Source organism: Aythya ferina (genome assembly GCF_964211825.1).
Source record: "Aythya ferina genome assembly, chromosome: 20".
Classification (NCBI taxonomy): Eukaryota; Metazoa; Chordata; class Aves; order Anseriformes; family Anatidae; genus Aythya; species Aythya ferina.
In genome coordinates this window covers 7,710,730-7,728,416 of record NC_140318.1, presented here as the reverse complement: position 1 = coordinate 7,728,416, position 17,687 = coordinate 7,710,730, and the positions used below count along the sequence as shown (strand labels likewise).

The 17,687-nt window shown below is 46.7% G+C and overlaps 2 long non-coding RNA genes across 2 annotated transcripts in view; both read left to right on the top strand.

Annotated features, from left to right (window-relative positions):
* Positions 1-4,499: 4,499 nt before the first annotated feature.
* Positions 4,500-17,687, top strand: part of LOC311421905 — a 237,077-nt gene continuing 223,889 nt past the window's right edge. The window contains exons 1-2 of the long non-coding RNA XR_014685105.1: positions 4,500-4,600; positions 6,206-6,351. This is a non-coding gene — a long non-coding RNA (uncharacterized lncRNA). The remainder of the gene's footprint in view (positions 4,601-6,205; positions 6,352-17,687) is intronic.
* Positions 8,848-14,077, top strand: LOC311421906. Its single transcript, XR_014685106.1, has 4 exons — positions 8,848-9,019; positions 9,883-10,005; positions 11,824-11,909; positions 13,636-14,077. It is a non-coding gene; the product is annotated as an uncharacterized lncRNA (long non-coding RNA).

The window sequence follows — 17,687 nt, the reverse complement described above, 5'->3', positions numbered from 1 at the left end:
TTTGATACAAGCAGTTTCCCTATGGCAGAAAAGCAGTGTGCTGTTAAGCCCTTGTTCTACACGCTCAGCAAGGCAGGCGAGGGGCTGGGTTTTTCTGAAATCCCTGAAGTGAGCCCAGCCTTTCCCGACCTCTGTCCTCTGACCCCTTCCCAAATGTTTTTACCCTCCCTCGGTGAGTCTCGGATGAGAAATGATCCTTTGTTCTCCGAAAACCCTGGAAGCCACTTTCCCTTCTCACCACATTTCAGAAGAACTAAACTCCATTATTTACAGGGCCTGTGCAACATGAGGTTTTGTTCCTGTCAAAACTTGAAGTTTCCTTGGCTAAGGGAAATACCAGTTTATTTTCCCCTCATCTGACATACCATCTGATGCCCTCGCAGGTCTGATGCACTGTTGATATATCTGAAACTTAAGGCTTAGAAAGATGACTGAGGCAGGTGGAAGTATTTTAACAGAAATCAGTCCTCACCTAGCTTTCACAGCTTTGTGCATGCTGGAGATGGATTTCCTTGGATCTAAAAAGTTTATATCGAATTAAAAGAGATTTTTGTTTGTTCGTTTGTTTTTGTTTTGTTTTCTTCTCTTTCTGAGGGGTCAGGGTATTAATTGCCAAGCACAGCACCCAGGTTGTAATTCAGTGTTTTACTCCTGCAAATATCTCAGGCTCCCGGGAACATTTTGAAAGGCCAAAGGGAATTTTCAGCAGTCCCCTGCCTCTGTTGCTGCATCCAAATACACAACAAAAGAGAAACAATCCCTAGATAAAGATACTTAGCCATATCCCAAAGACAAGGCACACAGCACATGGTACTATTTTCGGGGTGGTGGGCAAGCCAATAGTTTTCCTTGCTGCCACTGACATGGAACTAATTCTGCTGAGTACAGATGTCTAGGACAGTGTTGATCTTCTACCCTTAGAGCAGCTCCAATAAAAGCCAAAATAAAAAACAGTCTAGCCCATTCCACTGCAGAACAGTCCCCCTCACCATTCCTTGTTTTACTTTATATTCTAGTATTTGAAATATAAAATAACCCTCATTCTCTGGCCACTCTTTCCTCTCAGCTGCCCTGCTCCTTTTTTTCCTTCCCTTCCTGCTCTCCTCCTTCTCCTTCAGCTGCAAACCAAGCGGGACTTTGGCAGGCAACCTGCTGTGCGTGATGCACGGCTCCAGGTGCTTCTGGACCTGCTCCGCTTCGGGTGAGTGAGAGGAGCTAAGGAGGTATGGAGACATCACCACGACTGCTGCAGCAAGGCTGCAGCTCCAGCCACAAGCACTGCGGAGCTAAGTGCGATCGCAGACTAGATAGACTTGTCTGCTCTGTAATAGCACTGACATGCCTGTATGCACTAATGTCTTTCTGATCTCCGCCGAATTTAAGGGAAGGCTGCCTTCCTCTTGCTTCCCGTCCCCAGTAACAAAGCAGTGGCTTTGGCTCACTTTGAGGAGAGCAAGCATCCGTGCCTCTCCTCGTACCTGTTGGCTGAGCACAGAACAAAGTACAAGCAAGAGAAACACAGAGTGGAAAGTTGTGTGTGCAGGCTGCAAGACTGCTCTCTTTTGTGGTAAGATCTGAAGTTATTTGTTACACCTTTAATTCCTAGATGAATCGAGAGAAAAAATAATCCTATGTTCTTATCCTCTGGTGCCACGGTATTGTGCAGCCCCAGCAGCTTAATCTCTTTCATACAGAACCAAAATAATGTGAGTGATAATGTTGTGTTCGTGAATAACCAACAGGTAGCTGTACCAAGCATACAAGACAATGGGAACAATTATGGCCCCTTCTTCATGACTCACTGCAGGAACCTACTGCCGCTAAAGAAAAACCTTTTGACACCCTCTCCCAGTCTGTTCCCACACACGTTCCCCTTAGAATTTCAATATAAGATTAAATTTGAAATGTGTAATTAATTGGCTAAAAAAATCCCTTCGTCTACAATAAACACCTGCAAGCCCTCGCTGGGTGCACCTTTTCTGCAAAGGCTCCAATGGTTCCTCTGCTTTTGACTTTGGGACAGGTTTTTAAGGCCCAATTAAGGAGATATTTTTCCAATATCCCTACATGTTAATAAAAGGCACCACATTATCAGTGCGCTGTTTGGATGGGATATTCAGTGAGACTGAATCCTACAGGGAGAGAAATCAGGAAGCAGCCTCAGAAATCCATTTGAACTTTTGGAAAACTATTTAATAAAGCATATTCTTAAAATAGCCAGGGCACAGCTTCACTGGAAACAACTTGCAACACAAAGTTAAGCCTCCATCTCTTAAATAAAGCTAAATCTTTCACTATTTGAAATGTAACACTTTGCAAGATTTCCATACAAAACCAGTTGCTTAATTTTAATTGCAAATAAGATGAAAATTAGAACAAAAGAGGCGGTTCCTTGGGAAACTACATAGAGAAAAACTCTGAGTTTGATGCAGACTTATCCCTGGCCCCAGGAGTCACAGTGCTGTACATCCATAGCCACCTGCAGCTGCGGGGCCAGGCGTCAGTCACTAGCTCCCACCTTCCCTTCCTACCCTGTCCTAGTCACATCCGTGCTGGCTGCACCTTCTGGAGGCTAAACTAATCCCTTCCAAGTTTAGTTAAAAGACTCCCATCGAGCTCAGGTAGGTATCAGACCAAGCTTCATTGACTCCTGCTCCGAGAAGCAATCACTCAGCGGGAAAGAAGGGAGGTGATCCTTGCACGTGCAGTTTATAACTCTCTAAGGGACAGCGACAGCAATTACACATGGTCCAGCCTGGTGCAAGCCTGGGCAGTGAACCCAGCACCAATTGCTCGTGTCTGAATATCCTTGAGCAATTTCTCCTGTGCTATTAAACATACAGCTTCCCTACTGCCCAAGGTAGATAAGGATGTAGATTTTGCCTCCAGCATGCCCTGTTGTTAGACGGTCTGTCAGCTCCAGAGCACTCCCGCTCACTGGAGCGGCCCATGTAATTATAAAGGAAGGGTAATTGAAATAAGGAGAAAGCAACACTTGAAAAGGAAGCAAATGATTCAGAACATGCAGAGCCATCCACCCACATCAGCAGGGTCAGGAGGTCTATCAAGCTTGGAAGCAGAAATGCTTTTGTCTGGAAGGGAAGAAAAAGAAACTCTAATAGGATATATTTATAATCTTAACTACTGGAACTTCTTGTTTTCTCTTTTCTTAAAGCAATCCCTCTCACACTGCAAGACAAGAAGCAACAAATACATTCAAAAGAGGGACAACCTTTGCTAGCAGTTCACCATTGTTGGCCAAAATGTGAGATGAAGACAGGGGTCTCAAGAGGTCTGCCTCTGCCCAGCACTCCTGCTTTTTAAACAAAAACTGAATCCCACTCTTGCTCGCTCTCCAAAAGCCTGGCCAAGAAGATCCCATTCCTTCTGTCTCAGCCTTAACAAGCAAGAACTTATGATCAAACCTATTCCTTCAGGATTTGCAAGCCAGGTGTTTCAACTCCAATGCCTTGATTTCTGGCCCAGGTCTGCAGACTAAGCAAGAGCCTCAGAAGCTGTAAATTGACATTGCTCCATTGACTTCAGCAGCATTAAAACCATTTGCACTAGCAGATGATCTGGTCCGCTGTTTTATATACCCATTTTTTCCCCTCAATTGCTTTTTTAGTCTCACCCATGCCAAAAATATTGAAGTTTCCTAGTCTCTCTCTGAAAGATTTGAACACACCAACCCTCGACACTACAAGCAGGGACACAAAGTGGAGAGATGCACCTTACGGAAAGGATTCATGGCAACTAGTTTCATTGAGAAAGTGGCTGAATATTGTACTTGCGTTTTCTGAACCTTTTAGTGTCGGCCTGTTATTAGTGGGAAGGAATAAGAAGCTGTAGGCTTACCAGAACCAGCTCTGAGCCTCCTTCCCTCCACGTTCATGGGTAGGAGTGGCACTGGGCTTACACCCATCCCCGCAGAGCGCAGGAGACCAAGTCCAAAGGCAAAAACCTCCACAACAGCAAACACCTTGAAGACCAAGCCATGGCGTATGACTTGTAGAGGAAAAATAAACTTCGGTGTAGCGTTTAATGTCTCAATTCAGACACTTTGCTCCTGTCAGAGGCTTCTCGGGCGTCCCTGAGCATGCCTGCCTGTCCCTGCTTCAGGGAGCCTTCCTCTAGGGCAGTTTCCCAAATCTACAGGTAAATATTTTTCTCAGCTCATGCTGCCAGTAAGCACTAGCTTACAGACACGTTAGTAAGCATTTTCCGTGCTTTGTGAAGCACTTTGTGCATTCCAGAAGTCCCCCAGCAGCCCAGTCGCACCTTTTACATAGTCAGATGCTTGCCGCTTTTAAGATCTGAAGCAACGCTTTATATTCTAACTCACTTCAGCAGTTTTAAACACAACTTGTCACAGCCCGAATTATTTTCTAAATTTATTTTTTTTTTAGCAGCTTGACAACCTCTGGGGAATTTTACCCTCAAGTTAAGATTATTTATCCTTGGGAGGGAGAGAGAAACCCAAGGAAAATGTTTAAACCCACTATTTTCTGAAGGCCCCGGCCTGGCCTGGCTCCGCCCGACCCCGGCCCCTCGGCCCCTCACAGCGGCCGGGACGGGCCCAGGCTCTGAGGCGCCTCAGGTAGGGAGCGGGGATGGGTTCGGGCTTTGTCGGTCTCTTTTTGTTACTTTGTGTGTGAAATTTAAGTATTTAGGGTGCTTGTATCTCTGAAGGGTCAATTTTAAGGTTTTCTTGAAGTTCTTCATCGGGGGTTGGACCCGATGGTCTCTTGAGGTTCCTTCCAACCCGTACGATTCTGTGCTTCTTTCTGTGCCTCGTGTGTGTCTTTCTAAAGGGAGTGAAGCTGAGTGTTTTTAAGCTCGGTTAGTTTCCACTACAAGCTTTTTTTTTTTTTTAAATCGGGTTTTAGTCTGGAGCTGAGAGGAATTTCATACAGCTCTTGCTTCTCAAGCCTGTAAAAATCTGGGGTTCCCTAGAAGCAGACACTGAGGAGCAGGTTATTTGAAAAAAAAAAAACAGCTTGTGGTGGAAAAAATCATTAATAGCTTAGATCTGGGAGGGCTGATTAAGAAGCTCACCCTGACAAAAGCAGCACCCCTTTATGACCACAAGCCAGCAGCCAGGCTGAGGCAGCGCAGGTGCTGGGTGACTGGGCAGTCCTGGCCTTGGTTAGCCCAGGAGGCAGTGCCTGGGGTGTGTTTGTCCCAAAAGCACACCCCTGGCTTTGCTGAAGAGTGATTTTCCTTGTCTCTTCCCAAAACAGCCTGTAAGGGGGGTCTGCAACCCCAGGGTGAAGGGGTTGGTGCCTGGGTACACTGTGTGGTCACTAAATCTTCGCTCTGACCAGTCTTAAGTTGTACCTGTGTTATTACAGCTGGGAGTCCTGGTACTCCCTGACACGTTCACATTTCTATATACATGCCTTGCTCTTCATGGAGCTCTAATGGATATATGGAGATGAGCAGGGATTTGGGAAACATCTGCAACAGTTCAGCTAGGTCAGGGCCTTCCCATCCCAGTACAAAGCCCAGGTCTAGCAGAGGGTGCTGCCCTTCCTAGTGCTTGGGGTATTTTTACCATCAGTTGTGCTTCCTTTGTATTATATTGACTTGTGGACCCCAAACGCTTCCTTGGGGTGGTGATAGCTTCCTAAAGAGTAGGGCCGCCTCCCTTGGAGGCATCTGGCAGTCTGTTTGCAGCAGAAGTGCGGTTGGGTGTGTGACTCCAGCAATGTGCCTCAGCGCTGTGGCTTTTTAATTATTTCCTGGGGCTCTCCAAGAAAGGTCAAGATTGTTTTGAGATGGATGGCATGCAAAGTCCCTGCCCCAAAGAGCTGATGTTTGAGAAAACTCTCTCAAAACTGTAATGAAGAGAGGAGGCGGCTGAGGCACAATCTAGCCAAATTATATTGATAATATGTAGTAATTATATAGCACTTCACATGATCAGAGCACTTTACAAACATTAACTAATTTACAGCATTTACTGAAAACAGATGTGCTTTTTTTTTTTTTTTTTTTTTTTTTTTTCTGAGGAAAAGAAGAAACACTGAGCTGCTTGGCAGCAGAAAGCAGTGGTCAGGTTGTAGTCCCTAATTTGTGAGGAAGCTGGGAAGTGGTGCAGGGCTGCAGGGGCCTTCCAGAGGTCTTGCAGTAGTCAAGCCATGTTAAAACGAAAAAATGCCTCAGTAGTTTCTAAATTTGATAGGTAATCTTATTCTTCCAGGTGAATTTTTAATGTCCAACAAGAGCATGGACTGCATGTGAAGGCCTGGAACCTGCTCTCTTGTTGACTTCACTGACCTCTGGTACCACTTGGAGCAAGACAGCCGGTGGTAGCAGTGACCCGTCTCCTGTGCAGTGACCAAAAAGGTATGCTTGCCTTGGTAGACCTAAGGCTATGTTCAGACTTTTCAATCTTGCTTTGCATTCCTTCTTTCTGTTTAATGGCCTCTGAATACCTGTCTAGCCTTACATGCTTGTAACACCACCAGTTCATCTCACGTGGTACCTTCTACTGGGCACCATGCAGCTATGAATTGTTGCATTATGCTACATGTTCTTTAGAGGCACACTTATTGTACTTATATAACTTATGTAACTTATGTAACTTTGACCCTTCTGCAGCTGTGTCTTGTTTGGTCACCAAGACAAGTTGTTTCCACAGTGAATTGTGTGTGGCTGCTTAGAAAGTACTAGAAAAGTGCCTGCAGGGCAGGGGTATACAAATGTCTGACGTTCCTGTGATAATTTCCTTTTCCCCTTTCCATGACCAGCCACTGGTTTCCCTTTCCTCCTAGTTGTTTTGTGGCAGGGTAATTAAAAAAAGATGTTTACTTGTCTGAGTATTTTGCTATCAACAGCATATATATTAACCTTACAAATTAGCCTTTCATGTGGTACTGTATCAAAAGGCTCTTGAAGTCCAACTAAATTATGCTTTACTTCTCGACCCTGTCCCTTGTCATTGTCACCACCTCAAAGAAATTAATCAAGTTTGTTAGGCATGACCTCCTTTTAGTAAATGCAGGATGACTCTTAAACAATCTGTACTTGCCAGCTTTACTCCAGTATTGTCCCTGGGCAGTGGCTGCTGACTTCTGCACAAGCAGAGAGAATGTGAAACTGTGCTCAAGAAGTGGGGGTGAAGGGAGGGGTGCATCTTCTGGGAGTGAAAAGCAGGATCTGACTGAAGCTCAGGGGTGCATTGGGACACAAGGGGAATCCTTGCAATATCACAGGTAGGAACAGAAGAGTGTAAGAGTCACAAAATCACTGTGGATGCTTCAGCAACATTGCAGCCTGGCACTGAATGGAAAGAGCAGAGCAGGGAAGGAAGCAGCAGGGCGGGTTTGATGCTCCAGGGCTGGGCTGTGCCACAGAGCACTGGAGGGAGGTGGCGGAGCCCAAGGCTTTCTGCAATGCTGCAGTGCAAAACCAGAACCCGTGAGCAGGGATCTGAGAGACCAGGGAATGCAGCGAGCTGCTGCAGTGCAGGGCTGGGTGGCAGAGCAGTGCAGGCTGCAGTGCTGCAGCGTGGGAGAGAGTGGGGAAAATGAGCTGGAAAAAAAACGTGTTTCTGGTACTGCTGCAGTGCAGAGGAGTTGTGCAGAGACGGGGGAGGGAATGCAGGGAGCTTCGTGTAATGATGCAGTGCAGAGCAAGGAAGAGGGAAAGCTGGGCTGCAGATCCTAGAGCTCAGGTAGGATTTGGGGAAGGAGCAAGGACTGTCTGGATGCTATCATGCAGTAGCACAGCAGCTCTGGACGTTGACTCACCTCTACCATTCAGAGCAGGAGGGAGGCAATATTTATTTAGGGCAGGCTCAAAAAATCTTAATGTTATAAACTTATTTTTTTTTTTGAATCCTTTAATGACTGCTTTCTTCAGGGTTTTTTCCTCACTGAGATTATGAAGCTCGATTTGAGGTGGTTCTCATGTCATCATATGGCTCCAGGAGCTGGGGCTTAAGGGAAAGAAAAGATGGGATCTGCAGATTCGAGCTTAGGGGGCAGAGTCGCTGCCATCTTTCATGCTTTTCACTTGTATTGCAGGTTTTGCTCAAGGAGCCTTTTTTTGCTTACATTAGCTTTCACCCACTCTTGCATGAGTTTCTTCTGTGTGGTGACATAATGGATTTACTGTGCAAAGAAATGTCTGCAGCGTTGTTACAGAAACACATGAGGCCCTTCTTGCCAAGGAGATTCTTTCTCCAATTAAATGCATATTTCTGTTGTGCTTGTTATGTGTACGTTGGTGCTCATCGTGCTTGTGAGGAATTGCAGCAGATCCTGCAGTAAGCCTCGTTGAAGTCAGGAGAGAGTAATTATTCTTTTTCATTTGGTTTCTGTTTCTCTTCAAGTCTCCACAGTTTTTTCTGCTTTTAAGACTAATGGGTTAGAAATTTCGGGTTTGGAGAGGAGGGCTGTACTTGAGGGACGTGAACAGATGAAGCACAAAATACTCGCTTCTTCCTATAGCACTTGTCACAAATCAAGAAATTCACTGTAAAAATGCTGAGCTTTGGAAGTTACTTTTCATTTTAAATTTAGAAGAGAAATGAGAACTGTGTCTTCAAAATACTGTGTGAGAGATGAGCGTGAGGATATCTGGATGTGCAGGGGACAGCAGCTCCGCTGAGGATGCAGAAAGATGAGAACTGCTGATGGAGCTGGGACTCTGGGCACCATTTTTAGACTAACATATGAATATATAGCACTGAAAGGGCATCCCAATAGCTGGCGGCCCGTCCTAGAAATCCTAGCCTGCTCTTGAATCTTTCAGTGGAATTGCCAAGCCTTCCTCATATATTTCTGGAAGTGCAAAGGTTTTTTTTTTCCTTAATTCTGTTGTTTCAGTTCTAGATTACAGTGTGCTAACGGCTGAGCTGCTTTCATTAGCACGGATGTAACTTGAGTAACATCCTCAGAAGCAAGTCTGCGAAGCTGCCGGAGAACAGGGCTGGGTAGCCAGCTGGGAAAAGTGCTGCTGTTTGCTGTCATCTCCTTGATATCACCCCTGGCACTGTTATTAGGTCCCGGTACGATGTCCTAGATTGTAGGAGGGGGGCTGCTCCTTCACAGCTACCAGGCTGTGCCTCAAGTAATTACATAGGACATTTTTACAACAGGTTGTAGCTTGAAATCACTGTCATCTCGCTCATCCCCTCCCAGAAGGGAGGCAAAATGCAAGAGGAAACACTTAGCTGATTATCTGGTTGGGTCTGGAAGAAAGCAGGAAGGTTGGTCTTTGGGTTGGTTGTTCACTGGTTTAAACATTGCCCAGCTCTTTGAGCTCCTCAGCTGCCTGCCTTCCTCATTCTTTCTTCACCAGGATTAACAGATAAGAAGATGGAGTGTTCAGTGAGAAGTACGAGGTTTTGTTAGTATATCTGTTCATCTATCAAAGTCCAGACCGCAGCCTTTTGTAAATTGACTCTGCTACTTTTCTTCTTTCATAAATTACTCTAAAAAATAGAGACAAAAGGCTGCCAACTGTGTTAGTTCCTGGAAAAATCCTTCTTCTGTTTAATATACAACTCTTGAGAGACATTTAAAAGTGAGATGCAGCCATGTGTGAATGTCTGCATGTGTACCAAAGTGCCACATCACACTGCAGCATTTCAACACCCCAAGCGATGACTTTGCTGTGGAGTGCTTCGTTCCAGTTCCGTTTTCCCAGAGGGAGCTTGTTTCAGGCTTTGGGCTCAAGCTGTGGTCAGCCCTTCAGGGACGGGGCTCTTCCCACACCCATGCTGGTTGTATCATCTGGGCTGGCTTGGTACCCAGAGCCTGCTGCCATGTCCGCAGCCCTTTCATTATTTCCATAGTGTACGAATTTTGCTATAAAGACCAACATCCTCTTCCATTTCATAATTACCTATTACCATTTCCTATGTCCTAGGAGCGCTACAGAAGAGGATCAAGCACCCATTCCCTGTTCCCAATGCCATTCCCGCTGCTGCAAAGTCCTGTTGCATGGGCAATTGCATGAAACCAGGTTGTGGCCACTGCGCTGGAGCTGGGGGTTTGTTGGCCTGCTTAAGGTCGTTTAAGGTGTGGTGATGGGGAGTTCAGCCAGTGCTTTGTACGGCAAACCCAGGAGCTGTGTTGGTCAGAGCACGGCAAATCTGGAGGTTTACTGGTGAAAGTCACTCAGCCTGCATGTGCCTGTGAACCATTTTAACCTCTAAAATGTGACTCAGCCTTGCGATATCATTTCATGGGAGCACTTTCCTGATATTTCCTCTCCACTTCTTCCCCCAGAGTAAGTCACCACTGCTGTCAAGCCATCCACAGGGAGATCAGAGTACTGAGCAGCACTTTTCTGGAAGAGGTGGTGACTCACACCTTGAAAACTGACATTTTTGTTGGAATTTGAGGCTTTAACTTCAAGCCACTATTTCTGTTTTGCCTTTCTCTGCCAAATCTGTACTTTCATACCTAGTATTTTTCTATTGTGCTACTGTGTCACCTCTTAATCTTTCAGTTTAACATATTAAGTGTCTTTAATTGCTCTGAAAATAGTCCTTTAGCTGAGTGCTGCGATCCCTCTGACTTCTTCAGTTGCTACTGGGCTTTTTAACAGGATGCCGGCATCTGTCTGTGGCAAAGCACCAGGCATCTGTGATACAAGGCTGAAAACCTCTGAGGGCAAGAGTGAACAGACACAAAAGGCTAAGCAAAACATTTTAAATTCTTCATTTCGAAGGACACATGGAGTACAAGAGACAACTAGAGGGAGGCAGAAATAAACATTCTTGGTGCAAACACTCAATACTTATGTAGAACCTGGTAGAGCTGGTCCTAGGACCCAGTTTGAGCAAGTCTTACTGTGCTGTATGTGCGAGCAGTGCCGTCAGTTGACACTAATAGAGATTAATTTAGAGCATTTTGAAAACAAGGGTTGGTAGCAGAGCCTGAGCCATACCTGTGCCGTCTGGAGCAGCAACTTCCAGGCTCTCGGGCACCTGCTTCACTCCAGGATTTCAGCCCTGGTTCTTGAGCTGTGGGGGGACCTTGCCATGCTTGCTTGTCTTGGCTCACCCACGGGGTGCAGCCCTGCTCACATCCCCTCCTGAACCTCTGGAAAGGAGGCAGTACTTGGGCTCAGGTCCCTGACTTTGTTCTGACTTGGAACAGCGGAGAAAGGGGGGAAAAGCAAAAACAGGCAAAAGGGTAATATCAAGGTGGCCAAATGAGTGGAAAGTAGGTGGTAAAAGGCAACAGATAGGAAGAGAAAATTCAAAGCAGCATCTTTTGCCTGTAGGGTGATAGCTCGAGAGAGCTGAGTGTTTGTTCCCTCGACTTTACTTTTCTTAGTAACCACTCTTTGGGAGCAAATAAAAAATATCCAATTGGCAGTAGATGGACAAGACGCAAGATTGGTGTTAGCACTGACTGAAGAGCTGGCGACTGCCTGACACCGAACTCGTGCAGCTCTAGTTGTGAACAGCTCATAAACAGGCTGAGATTTTCCTCCTCACCAAGTAGTTTTCTCCTTCAGGGCCGGTCCCTGCACTTGGAGCCAGCTCACTGCGAGCCTCCCCCGCCGTCACTTTGCGAGCTCGGTGCCCTCAATCACACCGTGCCACTCTGCCCCGCCGCCGCTGAGGAATGACGTCTGCCCAGGCTGGATTTTGTCACAAATCTTGATTGTATTTTATGCTCCAGCGCATTCTGTTTACAAGGGCAAAACCCTCTTCTCTTGGCACTTCACACCAGGCAGCCTTCCCCTACACAAATGGGTTTTCCAACAGGAATAAGCAGGGATGCAAAGTCAAAGCTGTTTTTCTGTGCGAGGGTCCCTGGAATGCAAGTAAATGTTTTTCTCCTTATTCAACAGGACCAGGGCGACAGACTGGGGGGACTGAAGTTTGTCACGGGTTTGCAGCACCTTTCCTTTCACTTAGCACAGGGGAAATTGTGGAGGTGAGCATCGGAGTGGGGAATTCATCTGTGTTAGCAGTGAGGGAGATTCATGCCTTTTTCTGACTTGTCATGAAGTTTGCAAAGTTGCTTATGTCGGCTTTGGTTTCATTGTCAGATGACTTAGTTCCAGTTGAGCTCTTCCATTTAAGCTGTTAAACAAATGAAAAGCAAAATTGTCACTTTTAAATAGAGTCCGCACATAATCACATTTTGAAATGATCCTCTGTGGTACGAGCAGAAGTTGTGTGCATTATAATATTGAATTTTAAATAATATATTACACAAAATAGCTTCCAATTTGATTTGGGGGGATATATTTTCATGAATTATTGAGTGTTTGATTATTGTAGAAAGCCTGTGCTGTTATGCACTGAAACTGTCACTCTCCCAGGCCTATGATATATGAGTTTGGTTATCAATATTTAAAGTTACGGTCAGCCTGCGTGCGTGGCTGCTGATACTGGCGACACGGACTAATCAGCAGTAATGTATATGTGCCTCCTGCCTCTTGTTTGCCCGGCAGAGCTGGAGCAAATTGAGTGTAGAAGATTCCCAAGTGATTTGTGGACGGCTTTGTCATTCTGAGCAGAAGCCCCCGTGCCACCTCTGCATGGAAATAAGGGCAAGAAAAGTTTGCTGCGCTTCCAGGAGCGGCGGCGTGCGGAGCCTGGCAGGCAGCAGATCTGAGGCTCCCTTCTGCCGTGATAAGGGCCAGGCGGTTTGCAGATAGGAGTATTTAAAGTAATAAAGATAAATTGGTGAGGGAGGGAGGAGGACCTGAGCACTGCGAGTAAGCATCTGCTGGCTACCAAAGCGCTCTGAGTAGCTGCACATGAGCTCAAGCCTTCTGCGTGTCTGAACCTCAGACCTTGGAGACTTCCACTCAAGGAGGATGTGAACGAGGAATTATAATTCCTTTTTTTAAGAAAAAAAAGCCCCCCCCCACCCACCCCCAACCATAGGGGGAAGCAGCCTGTGTGCACAGGTCTTGGTGTGCCCACGTGCAGTGGTCTGGGTGCAGGATACTCCCCGTGCACTTCTCTTTGCATCATGCTTTCAAGCAGCAGTGAATAAGTTAATCCTCTTGCTTAAAATGCAGGGAAGCAATGCCCAGTGCAGAGTGACCTCTGCCTCTTCTTCTAGATGGTGTGGAAATGATGATGATTGCACACGGGTTAATTAGAGCAGGCCCAAATTGCCTGGATCTGGCAGGGCTGCTGCAGGATAAATTCGCCCCCAGAAGTTCACGGCGTTGGGCTGTGAGCGCAGGCATGAGCACTGCCATAAAAGAAGCACTCTTGCAGCTAATGTGCTGACTTGTGCTTGGCTAATTGAGGCTGAATGTGCCAGTGGGTAACAACAAAGCAGGCTACACGAATGTTGTGCTAGCTGTCACTCCGTGCAGTCCCTTTACAAACTGCAGGGCAGCGTGGGTTTGGCTTTGTGCTTCCCAGAGCGGGTGCTGAACGTGAATTCAGAGGCTGGGCTGGGATTTGGGGTCAACAGAGCCACAACAATGCCATCGCTGTAGTGCTGCGTAAAACCGTGGCTCTCCTGTTTCCAAAAGGAAGGCTGGAGATGGGAGGATGCTGCAGGGACTTCCAACCAGAAGTGTTTACGAACTAAAAGGGAGCTGTTTCCTAAAGCAGGAGACAGCTCCCATGGTATGGAGCAGAGGAAGCCAAAACTGATCCCTTGCTTGCCCTTGTATTGTTCGTGTGTTCAGGAGCTGTGCATTGATCACCACCAGCCAGGTACCGCAGCTCACAAATCCCCATCCCAAGACCTGCATGTCCTTGATGAACTGTTAAATATAGCCTCATCAGAAAGGCAGGCTCCAGTAATTACTGACGAAGTTGCACCTTGGCAGCAACTGGGAGTTACCAGAGATGTCATAAACCCCATGGAAATCACAACTGCAGGGTTTTTGCCCCCCAGAGCCTTTTTCTGCCCTGGAGGGGCAGAAGCTGCCTTCCGTGAGTACTTCATGGTGCTGGCTTTCTCATTCACACCGTGCTGCCATGAAATAACTTCACCAGGCTCTTGGGAAGCACCTGAGCTGGCAGCTAAAGCTGGGCCCCGTCCTGATCCTCGCAGTGCTGAGCCCTTTGCAGGCAGTTAGGGGCTTGTGAGCGTTCACCAGTAACTCGAATTCGAGTTGTGCAAATAAAGAAATTGCAATTCTTATTTACTGCTTCCTTTTTGCAAGTCTCATCTCTCCTGGCCCCGCTCCCTCGGAGAGGGAAGTATCGGCTGGTGGAGCTGTAAAAGCTTTCTCCTTTCTGCTGACTCGGCGCCGCTCCCCAGAGATGTCTTCCCTCCACCCCTGCCTGCAGAGGAGTTCACAGGAGTTAAACATGTTGCAGACTGGGAGCTTTAATGAGTCAGAAAAGCTCGGTGTGGAAAGGAGAAGGATTCTCAGAGTACGCGATGCTTTTTCTTCTCTGTAAATTGCACACCTTCCTGGGCCAGATCCCTCCCTCACCTTCCCCCTCCTCCCGCCCAGGATGGATTTATTCTGTGGCTGGGGTCAGTGCTGCTGGTGTTCATTTGGGCGATTTGCATAAGCCTGCAGTAAGTGGGGGAGCTGACAGGGAGCTGTTTCTTTCCCTTGCTCTTCCTCTAACAATTCGGCTCGGAGCCGTGCTTGGCCTTTGTGGCTGGCAGCTTTCCCGCTGACGGGCCGTAAGAACGCGCACAGGTTTCATGCTTAAACATTCACAGAAGCTGAATCATTGTAACAGCCCGCCTGGCTCTGTGTCTGGTGACTTGTCCTGAAGAGCCTTGCTGCCCTGGGGTGTTTCAGAGACCCAGGAGGGGTGAGGATGCTCTGAGCCTGTTTCCTATTAACTGTGGGCTCAGCAGAGGCCAGGTGGTGTCCCTGGGTGACTAGCAGCGACGCAGTAAAAGCTGGCAATTCTCGGCTCCCTTCCTCATTCCTTATCTTCACAAGGGTTTAAAACAAGCCCGCCTGCACATACTAACTTTGCTCCTGTTTCTGCAGGGCTCGATCAACGAGACATTGCTACCTATTGACCTGACTGTATGGAAATGTAGGATTTACCTCCTGAATGCCTGTGAGATCGGACCCGTCTCTGGTTCCTGCACAAGTTTTGGAACAGTTTTTTTTCTCTGCTTCGTTATAAGGGTTATCACTCACGCCTGAGCACGGTGTCAGATCCATCCCTGTCACTTCCCCTGTGCCTGGCCCCTACTGCCGGACAGTTTGCCTTGAGCAAATCAGCAGCATATGCTAGGGGATGTTTTTCTCCCACAGTGCTCTAAATATTTTAAGGAAATGTCTCTCCCTGCTGCAGCTCCCTAGGCAGCGATGGAGCTACCAAGGCTGGTAAACTTTCTTTCAAGGATGTTGGAGCAGAATCCTTAGTCTGGGAGTCCTTGCGAGGCCAGCTGGGGGCTTCTGGACCACCCAGAAGCATTCCTTTGGCTCTCCTCATCACAAATAGCTGGGTTAAAAGGGCATCCAGTGATGTCTCGTGGAAGAAGGCTTCATAGTCATATCAGAAAGATAAACCCATTAGGAATGCATCCACACGCTGCCCAGTAATGTGCTGATGCTGCTGGATGCCCTGCTTTGTCTTGGAGGATGGAGGGACTCGGGCAGTGACTTTCTGCAAATAATGTCTTCTGGTATTGTTCTCATCGCTCATGTGCGTTCAGCTTACTCAGACCTGTATCTATAAATATTTTAGCCCTGTTACTCTTACCTGGGTTCATTAAGCACTTAAAGGCTTGTAACTGAAGCAGCAGAGATGGAAACAGAGGCCCCCATGCTCTACGGAGCACCAGAACTTACTTCTGCACTGCACCACAGCACTGATAAAGCGTTTGGCCGGGTGTGGAGATGGCAGTGGTTGAGGACTGTTTAGGACATCTTAACTCCCTTTCTGTGTTTTAATAGATCTTGCTTTAGTGAACAATTTCTTGCTGCCCTAAGAGGATTTTCTGCTGTTTCTCTTGACTTATCTGACATATGCGCAACCTTAACTACAGCTTAACAAAGGCTTTTGGGCTGCCTGGCTGGGTACCCAGCTCTGTTCTCTTTCTGCACATGATAGCTCTACAGAGATTTAAACATAGACGTATCAGACATGTATTAATGATCAAGGCCCATTTCCTAGCAATTAAGGGGGAGAGCTGAAGGCATGCGACTTTTCCTCCAGGCAGTTAACCACAGCTGCCCTTCAGCTCTTTGGGAAGCAGCTGAGGTTGGTGCCGGTGCTATTTTAACACAGCTGCAAAGGACAGACCTGTTAAAACTATTGCAATAAATACTTTTATCTCCCCAAACGTTTTTTCTTTGTGTGTGGAGGCGTGGAATGATGTTCTCTTATGTAGGCTAAAGCCCAGGTATTACCATGGACCCACCCTGGTGGAGATGGTCTGGAGGATGAGACTTGCTGGATAAGTCATTCTGGTCACTTTGGGTAAGATTATCTCGCATCAGGAAGACAGGAATTCCTTTTCTATGCTCACTGCTGTACGATGCACGAAGAGGAAATGACAATCCTCCCCCGAAGATCTTGGCTTCCATATTAGAAGAAAAGGATATTGAGGAGGCAGAACACAATGCTCAGCACAAACACTTCAGCAGCTCACATTTAGTTCTATTTAAGAACTATTTTTTTCTTGACCTGTTTTCTGGTATTCCCAGTGTATTGTCATTCTGGATGTCTGATTGCGGGGCTGGATATCACTGTAGGTGTGTGATATGGGTAAGTATTTAAGCACCAGAACTTTTCATCAAGATCATACGCCATCAGCGAGGGCACTCTCTGCAGGTTACACGGCCTCCTAAGTTGACAGGGATTTTGGAGGACTTAATGGCTTTAACTGCAGTAGATTCAGATCTCGTGAAAATGACATATGAAAACCAGAAGGTGAGTGTTCTCTTTGCTGTTCAGGTGCAAGGATCTTGACAGTCTGTCAAATTAAACAGCAAATTAAGTTAATTGTTCTAGGAGAGAAGTGCGTTTTGTAGATCTTTGGAAGACCTCATCTTTTTTTGGAAGATAATGTGCTGAGGTGGGGTGGGGTGGAAAAAAGCAAGAAAAGGTGAAACCAGTGAGCACAGCTTCCAAGTGCAGAAGCCCCAGAGACGGAATATTGCCTCTGCTTTCTGGGACCTGAGGAATCTGTCCCTGGTGGTCTATTTAGTGGCTCACTGCTGATGCTTCTAACGGATGGAAAACTCTGGGGATAAAGCCCAGCCGTACACCCCGGCTGTTGCACAGATCGCATGGGATCTTCTCCAGTGAAGAATCTCCTGGGGAGCTTCCTCTTGGCACCGGATCCGTCCTCCACCTCGGAGAGATCAGGAGCACGCCTGAGCAGAGACGGTGCTGATGGCACGGAGTGAGGAGAGCTTATTCACTGGGAAAGTGCTGACTGTGCTATCAATCAACTCTCATACAAGCCTTGAGTTATTAATAAAAAGCCTGGTAATCTAACACCTGCTCTCAATCTTCCTTTCTGAGGGCATAAAAAGCCACAAGATCAGCCTCAGCAGTTTTGTGCATCTTCAGGACTTGTTAAATCTCTCTCACTTCCTTTAACCCACTTCCTGAAATCTTAAGCATCGATGCTTTATGCTCTGGCTTGTAAATGAAGCCTGTTATTATCATTGAGATAGTGTTTTTATGGCATAAATAATGAGCTGAAACAGGGGAAGAGGCGTCGTGTGGAATTACTGCCTGAACTGAGATGGAAATAATCAATATGTCCTCACTTACAAATCTCATCTGCATGTTGACTCCA